Source organism: Canis lupus, chromosome 5 (genome assembly GCF_011100685.1).
Source record: "Canis lupus familiaris isolate Mischka breed German Shepherd chromosome 5, alternate assembly UU_Cfam_GSD_1.0, whole genome shotgun sequence".
NCBI lineage: Eukaryota > Metazoa > Chordata > Mammalia > Carnivora > Canidae > Canis > Canis lupus.
This window is the reverse complement of record NC_049226.1, coordinates 16,313,938-16,322,074: the sequence shown is the minus strand read 5'-3', so window position 1 is coordinate 16,322,074 and position 8,137 is coordinate 16,313,938. Positions and strand designations below refer to the sequence as shown.

General features: G+C 45.7%; 1 protein-coding gene and 1 pseudogene across 10 annotated transcripts in view; both read left to right on the top strand.

Annotated features, from left to right (window-relative positions):
• The first annotated feature begins 1,195 nt into the window (after window positions 1-1,195).
• Window positions 1,196-1,994, top strand: LOC106558755 (annotated as a pseudogene).
• A 4,799-nt stretch (window positions 1,995-6,793) lies between these two features.
• Window positions 6,794-8,137, top strand: part of CEP164 (centrosomal protein 164) — a 63,473-nt gene continuing 62,129 nt past the window's right edge. For 8 of the 10 annotated variants that reach the window (XM_038536027.1, XM_038536026.1, XM_038536025.1 and 5 more), the window contains exon 1: window positions 6,794-6,923. The gene's annotated coding sequence lies outside the window, so the exon portion shown is untranslated. Of the gene's footprint in view, window positions 6,924-7,312; window positions 7,518-8,137 lie in introns of those variants that run through there. The other 2 variants (XM_038536018.1, XM_038536019.1) reach the window with 2 other exon arrangements.

Genomic DNA, 8,137 nt, shown 5'->3' with positions numbered 1-8,137 from the left:
CACCCCGGATGCTGTGCATCCCCAAGATCCTCATTTCTGGGCTGCCAGTCAGACTTAGGGTAAATGGCTACTGTCAGCTTCAAAGTGTCACCGCTTTGAGAAGTGTCTGTCTATTAACTGGTAAGAGCTTAAAACAAAAAGCTTCAGAGCTCTAATCGCTTAAGGGAGAAAAGCCGTATGATTATAGCAACGTGTTATTTAACAAATGTGGAAAGCTGGTGTTAAAATTCAGTAGTTCTGATAAAAACTAGGGGGAACTTCTTTCTTAACAAAATTATTTATTCATGAGAGACACACAGAGAGCAGCAGAGACATAGGCAGAGGGAGACTAGAGGAAGAAGCAGGCTCCCTGCAGGAAGCCCTAATGTGGAACTCCATCCCAGGACCCCAGGATCACACCCTGAGCCAAAGGCAGATGCTCAACCACTGGGCCACCCAGGCATGCCTAAGGGGGAACTTCTTAAATGGCATAACAAAATCACAGAAAACAGGCTGACCTTATTCCCATTAAAGTCAGGCTTAGCAAAAGGGAGGTCATTATCACCACTCTTCTCCCACACAGTTTATAAATATTTTATTTATTTATTTTTATTAGCAGGCTCCACACCCAACATGAGGTTTGAACTGATGACCCTGAGATCAAGAGTCACATGCTCCCCCGACTGAGCCAGCTAGGCGCCCCTCCCGTGTAGTTTAGATCAGCCTAGCTAATTCAGTAGGATGAGAACATGAAACAAGTGCTATAAATATTAGAAAGCAGGCAGAGTGCAGTGAGTGGTCGCCAGCGATGCCGGACGGTCTGTTCTGAGGTGTGGCCAGCAGAGTGATACAGCAGGCCAGGAACCACTTATACCTGAGAGGGACTACAGAACAACAGCATGCACCAGAGGGGGGAGTCAGCTATACCCAAGGTGATGTCAGCAGCAGCAAGTACCTGGGGTGGATTTCCAGCTGGAACAGAGACAGGCATTCTTAGCTGAGACACCAAGAGGTGGTTAAAGCAGGACTGGAACATCCAGGGAGCTGACTTCCCAGTGAAAAACCAGGCTCCATTTACTGTTTGGAGCCTCTGCCCCAAGTCTGCAGTGATTGAAAGAGAACCTGCATCATACCTTTACCTGGAGCCTTCCCTTGGGTCTTAAGGATCTGAAACCTTCCTGCAGACACTGGATTTGGTGGAACACAACCATGACTGGGAAAGGGCCAAGAGGTGCCGCAGTACGTTGACCACAGAATGAGATGTATCCTGCAAGATGGGCAAATCTTCATTGGCATGATTTTGTTTGTTAAGTAATCTCTACAGTCAACATCGGACTTGAACTTACAACTCCAAGATCAAGAGTCACAAGTTCGACTGAGCCATTGGTACATTCATTGGTACCTTTAAGGCTTTGGCAAGCATATGAACCCGATTCTCTGTGATTGTGATGAATTCAGGAAGATCAAGCCCACAGAATGTGAAGCAACCAGACCGTGAAGAAAAGTGGATTTTGGGTCTGGTGTTGCTACATGGGGAGAACTTGGTTTTCATGACTGTGGGATACTGGCATTGCTCGGATACCACTTGTTGGAACTGCAGGAGCCCCTGGGGTTGGTAGGGCAGCTGGCAGAGGAGTGCCAGCTGGTGTTCCAATTCCCTAGGCTCCTGTTAGATTAGCAGGTCCTGTCAGAGGGGTTGGGGACCTATCCCAACAAGAAATGACTCCACAGGGAAGAGGTACTATAGCAGCTGTGCAGTTGCAGCTCCTGCCAACAGTGCTGGACTCCCAACCCAATACCCATCTAAATGGGGGCCCCACCCACTTCTGAGGGCCTAGCAACACCACCTCCAGGTGATGTGGCTCCTCCCCCTGCTATGAGACCACCCATGAGGCCACTAATTGTGTTCCCCCTGCTTGAAGGACACCATTAGGCACGCCCCTTCAGTAATGAGACCCTCTCCACCAGGAATTAGAGGTCCACTTCCTCCAGGAATGCATCCACCAAGACCCTAGGATACTGTTGACCCTTCTAAGTCACTTTTCCCCCTGCAGTGTGTCTTGTGAAACTGTGTAGAGTGTGTTTGTGAGCTTGTGTTCCCTCTTTGCGACATTAATATTAGCTAATAAATGCACAGAGCAATTAAAAAGTTTATCAGAAAGCAAAGGAATGCTTATTTGCATGTTATCCGAGTAGAAAATCCTAACCAACAAGGTGATTAGACACAAGTTTAAAAATAAAAATCAGGGATTCCTGGGTGGCTCAGCGGTTAAGTGCATGCCTTTGGCCCAGGGTGTGATCCTGGAGACCCAGGATCAAATCCCACCTCAGGCTCACTGCATGGAGCCTGCCTGTCTCTCTCTCTCTTTCTCTCTCTCTCTTTCTCATGAATAAATAAAATCTTTAAAAAAAATAAAAATCAAGTTTAAAAAATCAATAGCTCAATATAAGCGTGGAGATTCTGTATATGATAAAGATGACATTCATATTAAAAGGAAATTGCCACACCTTCAATAACTGTTTTGGGGACAATTGGCTATCCATTTGGAAGGAAATAAAACTAAATCTCTACTTCATGTAAAACATACTTCAGATAGATCAAAGGGCTTAACATGAAAAATAAAACTACAGAAAAAAATAGAGGATTATTTAATAATCTTACGTTAAAGAAGGTCTCTCTAACAAAACTCAGAGTTTTGTTTTTGGTTTTGTTTTTCTTAAAGGGCAGACTTGACTATTTGAATTTTTAAAACTTCTGTAGAATCAGACTTGTGGTATTCTAAGTCTGGTTTTGCCACTTAGAACCTGGGAGACTCCGGGCTAGTTCCTTATCCTTTGTAGTCTCAATTTTCTCATCTACAAAATGGGGATAACAGTAGTACATACCTTGTAACGTAAGATTTAAATGAGATAATCCATATAAAGCACTTAAAATTGTGTCTGCCATATTATAAATGCTCAGTAAAATTTAGCTATTAGCGTTATTATTACCACAACATTTACAAAATGAAAAATGACATTTATAAAGTTAAAAGATAAGTCACAGACTAGGAGACATTTGTCACATAATAAAGAGACAAAAGGTTGATGTCTATATATACAAAGAGCGGGCGGCCCAGGTGGCTCGGCGGTTTGGAGCCGCCTTCGGCTCAGGGTGTGATCCTGGAGATCCGGGATCAAGTCCCACATCGGGCTTCCTGAGTGGAGCCTGTTTCTCCCTCTGCCTGTGTCTCTGCCTCTCTCTCTCTCTCTCTCTCAGTGTCTCTCATGAATAAATAAATACAATCTTTAAAAACAAACAAAGAGCATCTACAAGTCAATAAAACCCCAAACAAACCTGATAGAGAAATGAACAAAGATTGTGAATAGATAATTAACAGAAGAAATTCAAATGGTCAATAAACAATGTGGGGAAAAGTTCAACTTCATTGATATTGAAAGAATGCAGTCACAATAGATACCATCACTATTAATTAATTAATTAATTAATTTATTGTCTCTCACATTGGAAATATTTGGTGTTGGTGAAAGTGTTGGTTGGACTAAAATTATTCCACTTTTAGAGAGAAATTAGGCAATGTCTATTAAAATGTAAAAAATACAAACTCTTTGAGCAATGTCACTTCTAGGATTCTATCCAACAAATAAAACTGTATTCAGCATGTATGTAATACCAAAACTTTGGAAACAAAATGATTACCAGTAGGAGAAGGAGACATTTAATGGAATCCTACTTCACTGTTATAAGAATGGAGTAAGTCATTATGAACTCATCTTGAAAGATGTTAAGTGAGAAAAAGCACATTGTAGAACAATAAGTACATTATGATCTCATTTCTGCAAAAATTAAAAAGGATGTGTATGTGCATATATATGTATGCATATAACTTTACATCTGCATAAACATTAAAAAGTCTGAAAGATAGCAACCAAAATGCCAACAGTGATTTCCTCTGAAGTGTGAAATTCCTTCCTTCAATTGGCTTATTTATTCATTCAGCAAATGTGTATTGAGAACCTGCTAAGCCCTGTTTTAGGCACTATGGATACAGCAGTAAATAAAATGGACAGAATTCCTGTCTTTTTTTTTTTTTTTTTTAATTCATAAGAGACATAGAAGAGAGGCAGAGACATAGGCAGAGGGAGAAGCAGGCTCCCCATGGGGAGCCCGATACTGGACTCGATCCCAGGACCCCGGGATCACGACCGGAGCCAAATGCACACCCTCAACTGCTGAGCCACCCAGGCATCCTCCAGAATTCCTGTCCTCGTGCAATTTACATTTTCTATAGGCAGACAGATAGTAAAGAAATAAAATATACAGTGTTTCTGATGGTGAGATACACTATGGGGGAAAATAGAGCAAAGAAGGGCAGCTTGTAATTTTAAACATGTTGGATTGAAAGAGTAGAGAGAACATTTCACATCTTAAAAATGGTAGGATTAGCAAGTGTTTTTCTTATTATGTGAATGATTTTCTGTATATTACAAGCAAATAGCATGGAAAGAGAAGAAAAATTTCTAATGGCGAAATTTCTGACTTGGGGGTATGGCATAAATTATGGGGACCAATTTAGTTTTCTTCCTTCCACATCTTTGAGTGCAGATGCTAACCTACAATGTATGAAATTCTCAATCTCCCTCACTCATTTGGTATATTATTGGCTTATCAATTGGTGTGTCATTTTTGTTATTTCCCCCCAAAGATCTGCTTTCTTAATTAAGTTTGCCTAAGGGCATTTTATAAATTGGTTTGCATTTCGAAGAACAAATCTACAGGGAAACCTGACAAAATGCAAATTGTTTATCAGTGTGGGATAATCCTATTAATCCTTGGTGACCCGGATTTTATTAGGTCTCCCCATGAGATAGAAAGGAACCCATGCTAAGGAATAAAACTTAAGATTTTTTAAAATATTTTATTTATCTATTCATAAGGGGGGGCGCAGAACGAGAAGCAGGTTCCATGTAGGGAGCCCGACATGGGACTCAATACCAGGTCTCCAGGATCACACCCTGGGCTGAAGGCGGCGCTAAACCACTGAGCCACCCGGGCTGCCCATAACTTAAGGGTTTTGATGGCTATTAAAGTTAACTGGATTGGTTATAAATTCTTAGAAATGGGGATCCCTGGGTGGCGCAGCGGTTTGGCGCCTGCCTTTGGCCCAGGGCGTGATCCTGGAGACCCAGGATCGAATCCCACATTAGGCTCCCGGTGCATGGAGCCTGCTTCTCCCTCTGCCTATGTCTCTGCCTCTCTCTCTCTCTCTGTGACTATCATAAATAAAAATTAAAAAAAAATTTAAATTCTTGGAAACAGAGACCAAATCTACCAATTTTTTTTTTTTTTTGGCTGTTTTGTATAAGGTCTGTAGTGGATGAGTTGGTGAGCCCTTAGAGTCCCATCCCAGTCTGTCCTTCTAGCCCCTCTGTGAGAATTTTAAGGAGTGTGGAAAGGAAAGGGAACAATGATTTGTCATCCGCAGGCAGAGCTGCCACAGAAAGAGCAAAAGTTAGACAAGAGGAATACAGTCTTGGGGCACCTGGGTGTAACTCAGTGGTTGAGCATTTGCTTTCAGCTCAGGTCGTGATCCCGGGGTCTAAGGATCAAGTCCCACTTCAGGCTCCCTGCAGGGTGCCTGCTTCTCACTCTGCCTATGTCTTTGCCTCTCTGTGTGTGTCTCTCATGAATATATAAATAAAATCTTAAAAAAAAAAAAAGAGGGATACCTTCTGGATATATGGTTTGGGATCTACAGGGACAACTACCTAAGTTCTGCATTCTGGGATGCGGGCCTAGCAGCACTGGGACTAGTTTCAGGGGTTGGAAAGAGCCAGATGCATCTCCACAACAGAACCTGTCAGGAGCTGCTCTAGGTGCTTCATTCTCTCCAATTGGTAAATTCACTTTTCTGTCCCCACCCCATTGGTGTAATAGCCCTCTTAACTTCTTCACCTCCATTAACTTCTCTAGGACACTGAGGGCATTTGAGAGAAAAGATTTGTCCTCCACATAAGCAAAATTAAGCTCGTTGGAATTATATTAATAGCAACCTTCCTGCCAGACAAAGCATGTGGAGGGTACTACACATTGTGTCACTTTCTTCTTATTCTCCTTCAAAATTTATTTAAGTAATCTACACCCAATGTGGGGCCCCAACTCACGACTCCAGGATCAAGAGTCATAGGCTCCCCTCCACTGAGCTTGCCAGGCCCCCATCACTATTTTCTTCTTAAATAGACTCTTTGAAATAGTTCTGAGAGATGTTATCATCCCCAATGTTGGAGATCTGCAAAGTGAGCCCTGTGTTCTGGGTGAAAAGATAAACAAAGGAAACCACAGCTCTGAAGTCCTGTTTAGGTTCTCACTGATTTAATCAGAACACGGGGAAGCCAGTTTTCTGTGGGGGAGGTGTTCCCCCCTTACCTTCCATTCACATTTTTTTTGTTTATTAGAGCCTCAAGGAGTTATGGATGATCAGTGTGTCTCATTCACCTGATATTAATCAAACTATTTAAAATATCATGACGAATAGATTGCATTAGTTAATTCACCTCACAATAAATACTGTGAATGACCCTTTCCTGCCCGGGAAGAAATCCTCCCCTCCTCACCAAATTCAGAGCTCTCCTATGACCCCTTGTGGCTCCGCATCAACTATCTTGGACTACATCTCCTATCGTGCAACGGGAAACGTGCATCACTCCTCCGTGACTCGACGGGACCTCTAACCAATCCAGAGCCAGAGCTCTCGTTCAGCGACCTATAGGCTCCGTGCAGAGGCGGGACTCTCCGTTGCTAGGTTGTGGACTTTCCGGAAGTGGTTGTAGGCCGCTGCAGGGCAACACCCCGGCGTCCCTGGAAGCGGGGAGCCGGGGTGGTGCTGGGGGGAGCTGCGCAGAGCCGGGAGCCGCGGCCCGGTGCGTCCCGGGGCGGGGGGCAGGTGAGGCCGTCCTCCAGGGAGGGGTCGGGCAGCGAGGGAAGGAGGCGAGCGGGAGAGTTGGCGCACACTCGTGTGCCCGCGAGCGGGAGGAGCACGAGTGTGGGCGGGAACTGGAGGGAGCAGTCGCGAAGGCGCGTCCGCACTAGGGCGCATCCATCCCGAATCCCGGGCTGAGCCGGGGGGCCGGCGGGGGCGAGCCCGAGCCCGAGCCCGAGCCCGAGCCCGAGCCCGAGCCCGAGTGAGGCTTGTGAGCTTGCAGGGGCGCGCGTTTACCCGTCCTGCCCGGCCTCCGACCCTCGCTCTGATGCCTGTCTCGTGGGGAGGCTCCCCCGTACCCGGGTTCAGGGCTGGCCCGACCTTCTGCCCTCTGTGGGCCAGGCTGGAGAAGTCAGCAAGTTTCCGAGGTTTATTTTTCCCCTCCTTGCACTGATTGGAAAAAAAAAAAAATCTACATCGTCCTGCCGGAACCGCAGCCCTCACTCGGCTTCCGGGACTCCTCGTTCGGCTGTCCCGGCGGGCCCCTCCGCGCGCTCCGCAGGCCTGGGCTGGGTGATTTCGCCCCTGCAAGTTCAGGCACCCGTCTGTGCAACCACGGTGAGCTGCACTCAGACCTCTTTGCTGAGCTCCGACCTCGCCAACGATCATCTCCAGCTGCATGCCTCCCCCACCATCCTGGCCGCCCCCCCACCCCCCATCTGTGCCTTCTCTTGCAATTCCTGTGTCAATGAAGGACTCCAGGGGTCCACTCAGCCAGGTCTGCATGGAATTCATTCGTGTGACACACGCAGCAAACGTTTGCTGGGCATTTCCTATATTCTAGGGAGTGTGCTAGGTGGGGCTGTTGGCCAAGGCATAGAAGTGAACAGATAACCGCATACCGGCCTAAGTGCCCTGATTTCCCACCTCCCTGTCCCTCACTTGCTGCAGACTTCAAGTCCTGTTATTTTCTGCCTCCTAATACCCTGAGCATCTGGTCCTTCCTTTCTATTCTCACCGCCACTGACTTAGTTCATAACTTCTTGCCTGTGCTTTTAGGAAAGCCTCCCAAGTGGCCCCTCTGCTTCTGTTCTTGGCCTCCTCAAATCAGTTCTTATGACGGCTGTCACAGTATCTTGCTAAACTGCGGATCTGATGATGCCAGTCTGCTTTGTGAAATCCTGTGCTGGTTCCTCGTTGCATACGGGATACAACCTAAATCCTCCCCAGCCCTTTAT